This window comes from Myotis brandtii, unplaced genomic scaffold (genome assembly GCF_000412655.1).
Source record: "Myotis brandtii unplaced genomic scaffold, ASM41265v1 scaffold685, whole genome shotgun sequence".
In the NCBI taxonomy this organism is placed as follows: domain Eukaryota; kingdom Metazoa; phylum Chordata; class Mammalia; order Chiroptera; family Vespertilionidae; genus Myotis; species Myotis brandtii.
In genome coordinates this window covers 70,088-84,055 of record NW_005370679.1, presented here as the reverse complement: position 1 = coordinate 84,055, position 13,968 = coordinate 70,088, and the positions used below count along the sequence as shown (strand labels likewise).

At 39.1% G+C, this 13,968-nt stretch overlaps 1 pseudogene; it reads left to right on the top strand.

Moving 5' to 3' along the window:
* The first annotated feature begins 4,103 nt into the window (after positions 1-4,103).
* On the top strand, positions 4,104-4,964 carry LOC102253348 (annotated as a pseudogene).
* Positions 4,965-13,968: the final 9,004 nt, after the last annotated feature.

The window sequence follows — 13,968 nt, the reverse complement described above, 5'->3', positions numbered from 1 at the left end:
CCCCAAACCCAACACTGCCCTCTGCCCAGGTCTTTACCTACCTATTGTCTGTGTCCTTTGGTTATGCTTATATACATACAAGTTCTTTGATTGACCTCTTAACCCCCCAAACCCCTGGCCAATCTCTCCTGCATTCCCTCTGAGGTTTGATGGTCTATTACATGCTTCCATGTCTCTGAATCTATTTTTTTCATCAGTTTATGTTGTACATGATATTACACAAATGAGTGAGATCTCGTGATACTAATCTTTCTCTGACTGGCTTATTTCACTTAGCATAATGCTCTCCAGGTCCATCCATGCTTTTGTAAATGGTAAAGGTTCCTTCTTCTTTACAGCAGCATAGTATTCAATTGTGTAGATGTACTACATTTTTAATCCACTTTATGCTGATGGACACTTAGACTGTTTCCAAATCTTAGCTATTGTAAATTGTGATGCTATGAACGTAGGGGTACATATATTCTTTCTGACTGGTGTTTCTGGTTTCGTAGGATATAGTCCTAGAAATTGGGATTACTGGGTCAAATGGGAGTTTCATTTTTAATTTTGGGGGGGAACTCCTATTGTTTTCCAGAGAGGCTGCACCAGTCTTCATTCCCACCAACAGTGTGCAAGGGTTTCCTTTTCTCCACATCCTCTTCAGCACTCGTCCTTTGTTGATTTATTGATAATAGCCATCCTTACAGGTGTGAAGTGGTAACTCATTGCTATTTCAATTTGCATCTCTCTGATGATCAGTGACTTTGACATTTTTTATATGCCTCTTGGCCTTCTGTATGTCTGCTTTTGAGACGTATCTTTTTAGGTCCTTTGCCCATTTTTTATTGGATTATTTATCTTCATTTAGTTAAGTTGTATGAGTTCCCTATAAATTTTGAAGATTAAACCCTTATCAGATGTAGCATTGGCAAAAATGTTCTCCCATGCAGTGGGCTCTTTGGTATTTTTATAAATTTTGAAGATTAAACCCTTATCAGATGTAGCATTGGCAAAAATGTTCTCCCATGCAGTGGGCTCTCTTGGTATTTTTGTTGATGGTGTTTTTGCTGTGAAGAAGCTTTTTATTTTGATGTAGTCCCATTTGTTTATTTTTTCCTTAGATTCCATTGTCCTAGAAGATGTATCAATAAACATATTGCTATGACATATGTCTGATATTTTGCTGCCTATGGATTCTTCTAAGATTTTTATGGTTTCCCATGTTACATTTAAGTCTTTTATCTATTTTGAGTTTATTTTTATGTATGGTGTAAGTTGGTGGTTTAGTTTCATTTTATTGCATGTATCTGTCCAATTTTGCCAACACCATTTATTAAAGAAACTGTCTTGACTCGATCATATGCTCTTGCCTCCTTTGACAAATATTAATTGAGCATAATGGCTTGGGTCAATTTCTGGGTTCTCTGCTCTATTCCATTGATCTGTATCTTTGTTCTTAGGCCAGTAACAGACTGTATTGAGTACAGTGGCTTTGTAATATAATTTAATAGATGCTATTGTGATACTTCCAACTTTGTTCTTTCTCAGGATTGCTGCAGCAATTTGGGGTCTTTTTTATTTCATATAAATTTTTGGAGAGTTTGTTCTAGGTCTGTGAAATATGTCGTTGGTACTTTAATGTGGATTATATTGAATCTATAGATTGCTTTGGGTAGTATGGACATTTAAATGATATTGATTCTACCAATCCATGAACATGGTATATTTGTCTACTTGTTTATATCTTCCTCTATCTCTTTTTTCAAAGTCCTGTAGTTTTCTTTTGACTCCTTGGTAAAGTTTATTTCTAGTTATTTTATTTTTTGTTGCAATGATAACTGGGATTTTTGTTGTTGTTTTTTTGTTTTCTTTTCTAGTTTCTCTTTCGGAAAGTTAATAATTGGTGTATAAAAATGCCAAAGATTTCTGGGTGTTAATTTTTTATCCTGCTATGTTGCCAAATTCATTTATTAAATCTAGTAGTTTTTTAATATAGTATTTAGAGTTTTCTACGTACAATGTAATGTCATCTGCAAGTAATGACAGTTTTTCTTCTTCTTTTCCAATTCAGATGCCTTTCATTTCTTCTTCTTGTCTGATTGCTATGGATAGCACTTCCAGTACTATGTCAAACAGCAATGGTGAAAGTAGGCCTCCCTATTTGTTCTTAGTGGAAATGGTTTTAGTTTTTGCCCATTGAGTATAAGGTTGGCTGTAGGATTGTCATATAAGACTTTTATTATGTTGTGATATGGTCCCTCTATTCCTCCTTTCCTGAGAGTTTTTATCAAAAAAAGGGTGTTGGCCCTAACTGGTTTGGCTCAGTGGATAGAATTTCCGCCTTCAGACTGAAAGGTCCCAGGTTCAATTCCGGTCAAGGGCATGTACCTTGGTTGCGGCCACAGCCCCAGTAGGGAGTGTGCAGGAGGCAGCTGATCGATGTTTCTAACTCTCTATCCCTCTCCCTTCCTCTCTGTAAAAAATCAATAAAATATATTTTTTAAAAAGGGTGTTGGAATTTGTCTAATGCTTTTTCTGAATCAATTGATGTGATTGTGTGATTTTTGTCTCTCAATTTGTTTATGTGATGTATCACATTTATTGATTTGCAGATATTTTACCAGCCTTGCATCCCCAGAATAAATCCCACTTGGTCATGTCATATGATCTTTTTAATGTATTATTGAATGTGATTTGCTAGTATTTTCTTGAGGGTTTTAGCATCTATGTTCATCAGGGACATTGGCTTGTAATTCCCTTCTTTGTTGTATCTTTATCTGGTTTTGGGATTAGGGTAATGCTGGCTTAATAGAAAGAGCTTGGAAGTGTTCCTTCCTCCTGAATTTTTTTGAAATAGTCTGAGGAGCGTAGATTTTATTTCTACTTTGAATGTTTGAAAAATTCCCCTGAGAATGTGTTTAAAACAGGAATTTTGTTTCCTGGAATTGTTGATTACTGTTTCAATTTCATCAGTAGTTATCAGCCTTTTCAGGTTTTCTGATACTTTCTGATTGAATTTTGGAAGATTGTATTTTTCTAGGAATATGTCTGTTTTGTTTAGGTTGTCCAGTTTGTTGGAATAGAGTTGTTTGTAGTATTTTTTACAATCCTTTGTATTTCTGTTGAGTCGGTTATTACTTCACCTCTGTCATTTCTGATTTTACTTATGTGGGTCCTCCCTCTTTGCTCATGGTGAGCTTGGCTAGAATTTCATTCATCTTATTTATCCTTTCAAAGAACCAGCTCTTGGTTTTATTGATATTTTGTGGGGTTTTTGTTTGTTTGTTTGTTGTGTGTGTGTGTGTGTGTGTGTGTGTGTTTGTCTCTATGTCATTATTTCCGCTCTTATCTTTATTATTTCCTTATTTCTATTTACTCTGTGCTTTTCTTGTTGCTCTCTTTCTAATTCTTTAAGTTGTAGGGTCAGATCATATATTACCAGTTTTTCATGTTCCTTTTAGAAGGCCTGTAGTGCTATTACCTTCCCTCTCAAGAATGCTTTCACTGTGTCCCATAGATTTTGGATTGTTGTGTTTTCATTGTCATTTGTTTCCAGGATGTTTTTTTTGTTTGTTTCTTCTTTGATCTCTTTGGTACCCCTACCATTGTTTAATAGTATGCTATTTATCCTCCAAGTGTTGACTTCTTTTTGAGTGTTTTTATTATTATTTTGTTTCTAGTTTTGTGCCATTTTGATCTGAGAAGATGCTTGATATTATTTCAATCTTCTTGAATATGAAGAGACTTTGCCTGCTTCCCAATATGTGGTCTATCTTTGAAAATGTTCTATGTGCACTTGAGATGAATGTATATTCCATAGCTTTGGGGTGAAATGTTCTGAAGATATGAATTAGTTCCATCTGTTTTGAGTCATTTAGGTTTGCTGTTTCTTTGCTAAATTTTTGTCTAGAAGATTTATCCAGTGATGTCAATGGGGTATTAAAGCCACCTATTTTGATTGTCTTGCTGTTGATCTCTCCCTTGATATCTTCCAGATTTTTTTATGTATTTGTGTGGTCCTGTATTGGGTACATATATGTTTACCAGAGTTATATTCTCTTGTTGTATCGATTCATTTTGTATTAAGAAATAGCAGAAATAGGTTTTCGTGAGTCTTCTTCCTGTTTAACTGGTTTTGCCACCTTTGCCTCAGTGCTGCTGATAGCAAGATGTTTTTAGGAAATGCTAAAATCAGGCACCCTGCCCCCACTTTAAAGCCACAGCTGTTATGCCAGATGGTCAGTTGAAAGATATCAGCCTCTCTGACTAAAAAGGAAAATATGTGGTGTTCTTCTTTTACCCTCTTGAATTTACCTTTGTGTGCCCCATGGAGATCATTGCTTTCAGTGATAGGGCAGAAGAATTTACGAAACTCAACTGCCAAGTGATTGGTGCTTCTGTAGATTCTGAATTCTGTCACCTGGCATGGATCAACACACCCAAGAAACAAGGAGGATTGGGAGTCATGAACATCCCTTTGGTGTCATACCCCAAGTGCACCATTGTTCAGGACTATGGGGTCTTAAAGGCTGATGAAGGCATCTCATTCAGGGGCCTCTTTATCATTGATGATAAAGGTGTCCTTTGCCAGATCATTATGAATGAACTTCCTGTTGGCCGCTCTGTGGATGAAACTGTGAGACTAGTTCAGGCTTTCCAGTTCACTGACAAACATGGGAAAGTGTGCTCAGCTGGCTGGAAACCTGGCAGTGATACCATCAGCCTGATTTCCAGAAGAACAAAGAATGTTTCTCTAAGCAGAAGTGAGCACTGGTCATGTGGCAATGTACAGCCATGAGAACAGAACCTCTCTTTTACTATTGTCATACTTCAAACAAGATCTTAGACTTAGCCCAGATGTGGCCTTTCCTGTAGGGTTTGGGGAGGGTCAGCCATACTTCCTCTGGAGGAAATTATCTAATGTGAACAGTAGTGGGACATCACCTTTGATATTTTGTAGTTTCTATTAAACTTGAACTGAGGGGGGAAAAAGAAAGAAATAGCAGAAATAGCCTTCCTTGTCTTTTGTTATGGCCTTCACATTGAGGTATATTTTGTCAGATGTAAGTATTGCTACCCCAGCTTTTTTTTTTCATTTTCCTGAAGAATTTTGTTCACCCCTTCACTTTCAATCTGTGTGAGTCCTTAGCTCTGAGGCAGGTCTCATGTAGACAGCATATATATGGGTTATGTTTTCTTATCCATTCAGCTACCCTATGTCTTTGATTCGAGCATTTAATCCATTTATGTTTAAGGTTATTATTGATAAGTCCTTGTTTGTTGCCATTTCTTTTATGGCTGTGTTTCTCCTTTTTTTCCTATTCCTACTTCTTATACCAGTCCCTTTAGGATTTCTTGCTTTGCTGGTTTGGTGGTAATTAACTCCCTTAGCTTGTTTTTGTCTGCAGACCTTCTGATTTCCCCTTCAATTTTGAATAATAGCCTTGCTGGATCAGTAGTCTTGGATTGATTACCTTCCTTTTCATTACTTTGTATATTTCATTCCATTCCCTTCTGGCCTGATGCATTTCTGTTGAGAAATCATTTGATGGTCTAATGGGAGATTCCTTGTAGGTAATTTTCTGTCTCTCTTTTGCATCCCTTAAGATTCTTTCTTTGGCATTAATGATTGCCATTGTAATTACAACCTGTTTTTGTTTGGGTTTTTTTGGGTTCATCTGCTTTGGGAATTTCTGTGCTTGTGTGACATTTTTCCCCTCAAGTCAGGGACATTTTCTGTCATTATTTCTTCAAATAGGTTTTATATTGCTTGCTCAACTTCTATTCCTTCTGGCTTCCCTATTATGCAGATGTTGCTTTGTTTCACATTGTCCCAAATTTCCCTTAAACTCTCCTCCTGCTTTTTAATTTTTTTTCCAATTGCTGTTCAGATTGGGTGTTTTTCTACCCTGTCATCTAACTCACTAATTTGGTCCTCGACTTCTCCTAGTCTACTGTTGAAACTTCCATTGCATTCTCTATTACAGCTATATCATTTTTCATTTCCTCTTAATTCTTACACATGTTGGTAAATTTCCTATCCAGATTTTTGAGCATCCTTATAACCATTACTCTGAATTCTTTATCTGACAAATTGCTTGCCTCCATTTTATTTATTTCCTTTTCTGGCAATTCCTCCTTTTCTTTTCTTTGGGGATTGTTTCTTTGTCTTCCCCCTTTTGCTGTCTTTTTGTATTTGTTTCTATGTAATGTGAGTTGCTGTCACTTTCTGGCCCTGGGCAAACTGGTTGAGGTCCAAGAGGTTGAAGCCCCTAATGGTCCAATGGTCCTGGACTCCTTAACCCAGAGGCAGAGTCTTCCTTAAGTCTCATGTCTTGCTCTGAGTTGTATTTCTTTCCTCCATGGAATTGGTCCCTCATTTGTCTTCTGCAGGTGCTGGGGTCTGTGGGGTGCACAGCTCCCCTGGTGTGTGACTCCCTGTGAGGTACCAGAGCCCTCTGGCATGCAATTCAATGTGTGGCCCCAGTGCCTGCAACAGGGTAGTGGCCTAGGACCCTCTGGCTCAACCCTTGGGCATGTTCCCAGGTGTTAGGCAGGGTTTTGGGCCAGGTTTCCCCCATATGCACTCATCAGCACAGTCCTGGAGCCTGGCCTGGGAGGGGTGTGGGGTCCCTCTATCTTGCACTCACAGCGTGGGATCCTGGAACATGGGGCCTGGAATCATAGGTCCTGGAGCTCCAGCATGGTAGGCATCATGTGTAGTTCTCTCTGGCCTACAGTCACTGGGGACATCTGGGAACCTGTGGCAAAGTAGGGTGCCACTCACTGCAGGGGAACGGTTGTGGTCCCTCATGAGTTATGGCTTGTGAGCGACTCACTGTATGGGTTCCGGGTAGTGTCTGAGGGCAGGTTGGGTTTTGTGTGGCTATGCTCCTGCCCTCCACTGTTCCCCCCTTCAAGATAGTGAGGGCTCCGCCCCTAAGCTGTGCTCAGCCTAGGAGTGCCTGTGGCGGTAGCAGGGGCTCCCTGTCCAGGAGAGCCCAATCCTCCAGTCCGTGTGACTCCTGCAAGATCTAACTGTCCCTCACTCACCCACACACACCACACATGTCCACACACTCCTCTCTCACTCCTATACTCACACTCTCTCCCTTACTGCAGTCCTGCTGAGCACCATGTTGGGATCCCCGAGAACTGAGGCTATAATTTGTTTTAATTTGTAACTAGTCCAAGTTACTTTCAAGTAACACTATACCACTTCACAGGTAGTGTGAATACCTTATAGTAAAAAATAATTCGAATTCCTTTCTCTTGTCTCTGTAGCATCACTGTCATTTATTTCATTTATATGTACATACATAAATTATAGGGTGTTCCAAAAAACGTATCCACTCACTTTGAATAATTATAAAGGCAGTATTTATTAAAATACATTTCATTTTCAAAATTAAACTATCTGCTGTTAAAGTGCGTATACAATTTTGGGGGATATTCTCTATATGATATGTACATAGAATACAAAGTAAAATGCATTGTTGCTATTGTTATTTTGAACAGACTATTATCTGTTAGATCAAATAAGAATAAGTGTGACATCTCTGAGGTGGTTGCCTCCTCACCAACTGGGGCATTCCTGAATTGATGGTTCCTTTTAGGACACAGGAGCTCTCTTTTCAAATTGTGCAGACAAGTGTGTCCTAAATGAGGCATTTTACTATGCCTGTTGATCTTTGTGAAACCCTGCTGAAATCAATGGGGAGTTTAGAAAGGAGAATTAACCAAAACGAGCTACAATGATACTTACATCATCCATTTAAAATGAGCTTATAATGTTTTGTTAATAAGCAGTACATCTTGTGCATGCAAAAATGAATTCACCCCTCCCCCATATTTTTTAAGGTAATGGAAGACTGTTAAAGACAGCTGATACAGAGACCACGTGTTTCTTTCCATCAGCAACATTTTGTTTTGCCTCTTTAAATATATTTTTATTGATTTCAGAGAGGAAGGGAGAGGGAGGGAGAGAGAGAGAAACATCAAAGATGAGAGAGAATCATTGAACAGCAACCTCCTACACACCCCTCAATGGGGATGGAGCCCACAACCTGGGGCTTGTGCCCTTAACCAGAATTAAACCCAGAACCTTTCAGTCCCCAGGCTGACACTCTATCCACTGAGCCAAACCACCTAGAGCTGTTTTGCCTCTAAATTATGATGTGCACAAACCTTCTCTTCAATGAAATGTATCTAAAGTTTTGAAACTATAATTTTTTTTTGGTTAGGATTGTTTAAGAATAATGAATTTATTTTTACACCATGTGTGTCATCCATGTCAACCAAGATGGGGGTAATCATTGAAATGTCAGACTTCTAAATTAAATGTTTTGGAATTCAATGAGTAACTAAATGTTGCTTTGGAGATTTTTTTAAAAACGAATAAGAGATATTAAAGTGTTAATTTTACCTTCATGTAATTCTTCTTTGATGTAGATCTGAGTTTCTGACCTATTTTATTTTCTTTTTCTCTAAATTATTTATTATAACATTTCTTTTAAGGAAAATCCACTGGTAACAAATTCCCTCAATCTTTGTTTGTCTGAGTGTTATCAGTGAATTTTCTGAGCTTTCCCCCAGCTCCCCCGCCCCACACACAAAGAATGGGGTTTCATGGAAACTTTTATTGATCTGTAAAATTAAGGAGGTTCCCCAAAGTCCCATCTCTGTCTGCCCCAACATGGAAAAGTTCAATCTTGATTTCATCAGTGACAGAATAAAGGCCACTGACCATAGTTTTGCTCCATGTTAAAGTGTAGTCCAGTCCAGCATCCTACATGTGATATCAGCATGGCCATGCACATGTGGCTATGGAGGGGAAATGCAGGAACCCATGGGCAAGTTCAGGTCATTAAGCAAGAGAGAAGACGGAAGAGGGAGCTTTTTGTCTGGGGATTTTAACCATGAGCTTCTTCAAACTAACCAATGAACTTTCCAAGATATTGTGCACTTCTGATGGGGTCCACCCTCTAGCCAATCCATTTTCCCCCAGGCTAGACTAACAAGCAAGCACCTTTCCTACATCATCCCAACTTCACTGCACACATGCCCATCTCCCCTTAGTTTGATGCTTCCCCCCAGTGTTCTGCAGGGAATGGATCAGTGAGTGGTTCCCTGGAGAGCATGAAACTTTAGCTTCATGATTAGGCTGCCCAGATGACCATGGTTATAATGTGTGACTTTCTTTAGCTTTATTTCTTTTACTAATATTAACAAGATTATTACAATAATAAACTGAGCAAGTCTTTATTTCACCTTCTCTTTTGAGGGATACTTTTCCCAGGTACAGAATTCTAGGTTGGTGTTTTGTTTTGTTTTTTCTCTCTCTCAACACTTTCTGTGAGAGTGTATGATGTTAGGTTATTTATTTTGTGCATTTGTAGCAATAAATGAGATTTCCATTGTGTTATGAATTTGACTGACCTCTTCAAGTGTGTGTGGCAAGAGGTCTGGAGAATGATATTCAGATTACAGTGAGGTGTGGAGAGGACCAAGGGAGCTGGACATCTTCACTGGCAAACATCAAAGCCTATGAAGGAAGGGGTGAGAGTATAGTGTAAGGGACATACCCCCCATCTCTTTGCTCCCTTTTCCTTCCTCTCCCTGATACTATGTTGGATCTGTCTTCAAATCTTGAAGACCAAAGGATGAGGCGATAGTTGGCTCTAGACCACTCTCAAAGCCAGCTTTGTCAGAAATCCTAGATCACATGAGAAAGGTGAAAAGAGAGGACATGACTACTTATTTTTTCATTTTCCATTAAAGGAGAGAAAGACAAAAAAAACTTTCTTTCTCCCAACTCCTCTTGAGGGCATGATAGAAGTGGGAAGGAGTGGAGCAGAAAGGCTGGGAGACCTCCCATAACAGCTCACATACCACAAGCAAGGAATAAGTGTTTAGATTATATAAATAGATTAACTGAAGAACTCTAAGCCAGGATTAACAAGCATAGCTGGGGCAAGATTGCGTGGAATCTGACAGGGATCCTGTCAGTGAAAGCTGGGGCTTTTGGAACCCCAATATAAGTGTTTGAGGCTCAAGTACAGAGTGTAGGGAGTCAAGAAAACTGGATCCCAGGACAGGTAGTTTGGCAGTGAGAACAAAGGGAAGAGACTGGGACCAAGAATCCTGAATTCCTAAAGACAGGAGGATGGGTATTGGAAAGAACAAATGGCTGAGGCAACCCAAAAGCCTGGGTTCTAGAATAGCAGTAAGTCAGATTTCCAGGCTCTCTGCTCAGCCTCCTCACCTTCTTCCCTCTATTAGGCACAAGAGAAGAGAGAAGGGGGCTGGAGAATGAGCAAACCATGGATTTAGTTCCCAAGTAGCCATATAAATACATTCAGGGACAGACAGACACAGGCTAGTGGGGAAAAGAGGAATTTAGGGTTACATTGGCTTTGAATGAGGCTTTGAGGGATCAGGAGGCTAGGAAGAAGTGATGGGGATTGATCCAGTGGGTGCACAGCTCCATCCTTTGCAGTGGCCCTGTATACAGCATGTATGACCACAACCCTCCTCTTCCTCCTCATCACTCTCTGTGGAGCTCTCACCAAAGGCCCAAGGATTCTCATAAATACAGCAGCATTTTGATGAGCGGTGCCCCATGTGTTCATTGTCCACATTGCTATTCCTCCATTCCACCTTTACCTCTGGATTCTTTTTTCAAAGTTTGATGTACTGACTCCATGTTCTTGGGCTAGGTTGTCAGCATAACCATTGTCTCAGTGCAGGTCTCAGCCAAGCCCCTGTCTCTGTCATGATACAGGCTAAGGAAAAGGAAGAGGGGAGGAAGGGTGATGAGACACCCTTCCCTTGTTCTGTATCTCTGGGAACTAGTAAGTATTCTACCAGGTCTTTTAAAAACCAAGGTAATTCTAGTCAAAAGGAAGAAAAAGGAAAGGCTATTATGAAAACCAGGCTTATAAAAACAATCCCATGTCTTTTCCACAAATATTAATTAAAAAACATTAGCTCATGTAATATTAACTTATTTCATCTTCCAGAAACACAATTTGGATCCAACTTTTCTTTTATAAACTTGTGAGTTTTGCATGATTGGTACCTGTTCCATGGCTAAACTTTTACAATTAAAGTTACAAGATCACTGTTTGCACCCGTCATGTATGTTTATGTATGTCTATGTATGTATGTCATAAATGTGTGAATTGTTTCTATCTCCAGATGTATTGCCAAAAATAATTTGTAAAGAGCTGTATTTAATTAGCTTAAAGACAAAAAAGCATTGTATAAATCAAGTTTCCTTTCAGGAATATTGAAAGTAACCCAAATGGTTTTCAAATTTGTATATCTAGGATAACCTTTGGTAAATAAAAGCTACTTTAAGTTTTTGGATTAATTAAAACAGGTATGTATTTAAAGTGACAACCATTAAATATATTACTTTTAGTCTACCTAGGTTTACAAAAAGTCAAATAAACTCATGTTATCTGTTACAGAATTTTTCAGCAAAATACTGTAAATAATAAAGAAAAGAAAGACAACTTAAGGTAGTTAGCTGTTTAATGGGAAATTTCAAGACTTATTTAAGACAGTGAATTACAAGACCTTACTCTGTCTTTTTCCCAACTCTGCATTTCCAACTAGAGTCCTAAATCCATGCACCAGTGGGGTCCCTTGGCCTGTCCTGCACCCTCTCACAAATCTGGACCCCACGGGGGATGTTGGACTGACAGTTCTGGCCTGATTCTCACAGGTCAGGCTGAGGGACCCCACCGGTGCACGAATCCGTGCACTGGGCCTCTAGTATGCATATAAGATCTTTGTTTAATTTCTTCCCGCCCTTCCCCCTCTCCCTTTCCCTCTGAGATTCATCAGTCTGCTCCATGTTTCCATGCCTGTGCATTGAGTGTCTGCCCCCTGGTGATCATTGCACATCATAGCTACCGGTTGAACAGTGGAATAGTCAAACGGTTGAATGGTCGGACAGTCGCTTAGGCTTTTATATATATAGATGTTCACCCTCTGGCTCACTCTCACTCAGCCACATTAACTTCTTTGCTATTTTAGAACACAATAAACATACTCTTACTTTGAGGCATTTGAATGTGCTATTTTTAACTTTTTCTAAACCTGGATGATGATTCCCCACATACCTTATTGTTGTGTTTTATGTGGATGTATTGTTGTTGTTACAGTACAGATCACTTTCTAAAACTGTGTAGTTATTTCTTATCTGTTTGCTTAGAGCTTACCTACTCACTCCCAGATTACAAATGCCACTAGAGCAAGCAATATCCCTGCCGTGTGTCACCAGGTCTTGTAATAGTGTCTAGGACATAAAAAGTGCATAAAACTGATTATTTATGGCATGAACACATTCTTCACTCTCATGTAATAAATTATACTTTCCAAAATTCTTTCATATACATCCTGTGTTGAGCTTCAAAACAATCCTGGGAAGTAAACAAAGTAGACATTTTCCCATTTTAAAAATGAGACAATTGAGACTCAGTGAATTAAGTGATTTGACCAAATTAACTCAGGTACTAGAGGAAGAAGCCAGGATTTAACCTTCAATTTTCCCATTCCTAGGCTGCTTCTCTTTCCCCATCTAATGATTTTTGTCACAAGGACTGATATGTAAAAGACACTATGCAATAAGGCTGAGCATACAAACTTTGGTATCTGACTGCTCAGTTTCAATTTCTGCTTTTACCTATTCCCACATCAGTTAAGTTACTTAATCTTGTTTTCCCTTCTATAACAAGAATTATCATCATAGTGTCTCCCCTTATGGGTCATAATGTATTAAATGAGATAACGTGTGAAATTGTATCACAAAGTAAACATTTAAAAATATTTAATTATTGGCATATGAGATTATTTTTAAGCAAGAGAAACATGAGTTTGGAGATAACCAAATATTAATATATGAAGATACCAGAGGCCCAGATTACGAAATTCATGCAGGAGGTTGGGGGGTCCAGCCCAGCCGCCTGCACCCTCTCTAATCTGGGACCCCTCGGGGGATGTCCGACTGCCTCTCACAATCCAGGATCGCTGGCTCCTAACCGCTCACGTGCCTGCCTCTCTTATCACCCCTAACCACCTCTGCCTGCCTGCCTGATCACCTCTAACTGCTCCCCTACTGGCCTGATTGCCTCTAATTGCTCCCCTGCTGGCCTGATTGCTCCCAACCACCTCTGCCTCGCCCCACACCTGGGACCCAGGATTCCCTCGTCCAGCCAGCCGCAGGCACCCGGGACCGCAGGGTGGGTGGCTTGTCCCTCTCCTGGGCCACAGTCTGGCTGGTCCCCATTCCTTTCTCGTGAGCTCATTTGTACCTGGCTGGTCCCCATTCCTCTCTCCCCAGTGTTGAGTGTCTGAGCCATTATGGCATGATGGTGTGAGGTCATGATGACCATTTGCATATTAGCTCTTTATTATACTGTATAGGATGACCCACACAAAGTTGGAAATTCCATACTATTTGAAGAGATACATGGATATCAGAAGCTTCATCTCCTATTCCTGAGAAAATGAATTAAAAAAACATAATTGTCAGGAACCAGTTAATTAAATAGATGTAAGCTAAAAGTTTATAAATAAACTGATCAACAGTAACTATGCTTTATGGTATGTCTACTTAAAAAATAGTTTCCAAAATCATTTAATTAATTTAAAACCTTAAAGTTATACTGAGATAAGTTAAATGGTGGATATTCATTGGATATCCAAAAACCTAATTTCTAAGTAAAATAAAATACTGAAACATGAAATACTGAATACAGGTTTATTCATATTTGGAGTCCTTTTATAGATAAACTAAAACTATTTATGTCTATTAGTAAACATCTTTTGTGTAAAGTTGAAAATATTTCCTATTAGGAAAAGTGTACTTCTGGAAATTATAAAATGTATTTGTAAATTTTCCAATTCACAGAATGCTACTGTAACAGTTCTCAATTACTTACTTCATAATTTTCACTAAGAATTAGGATTCTGATG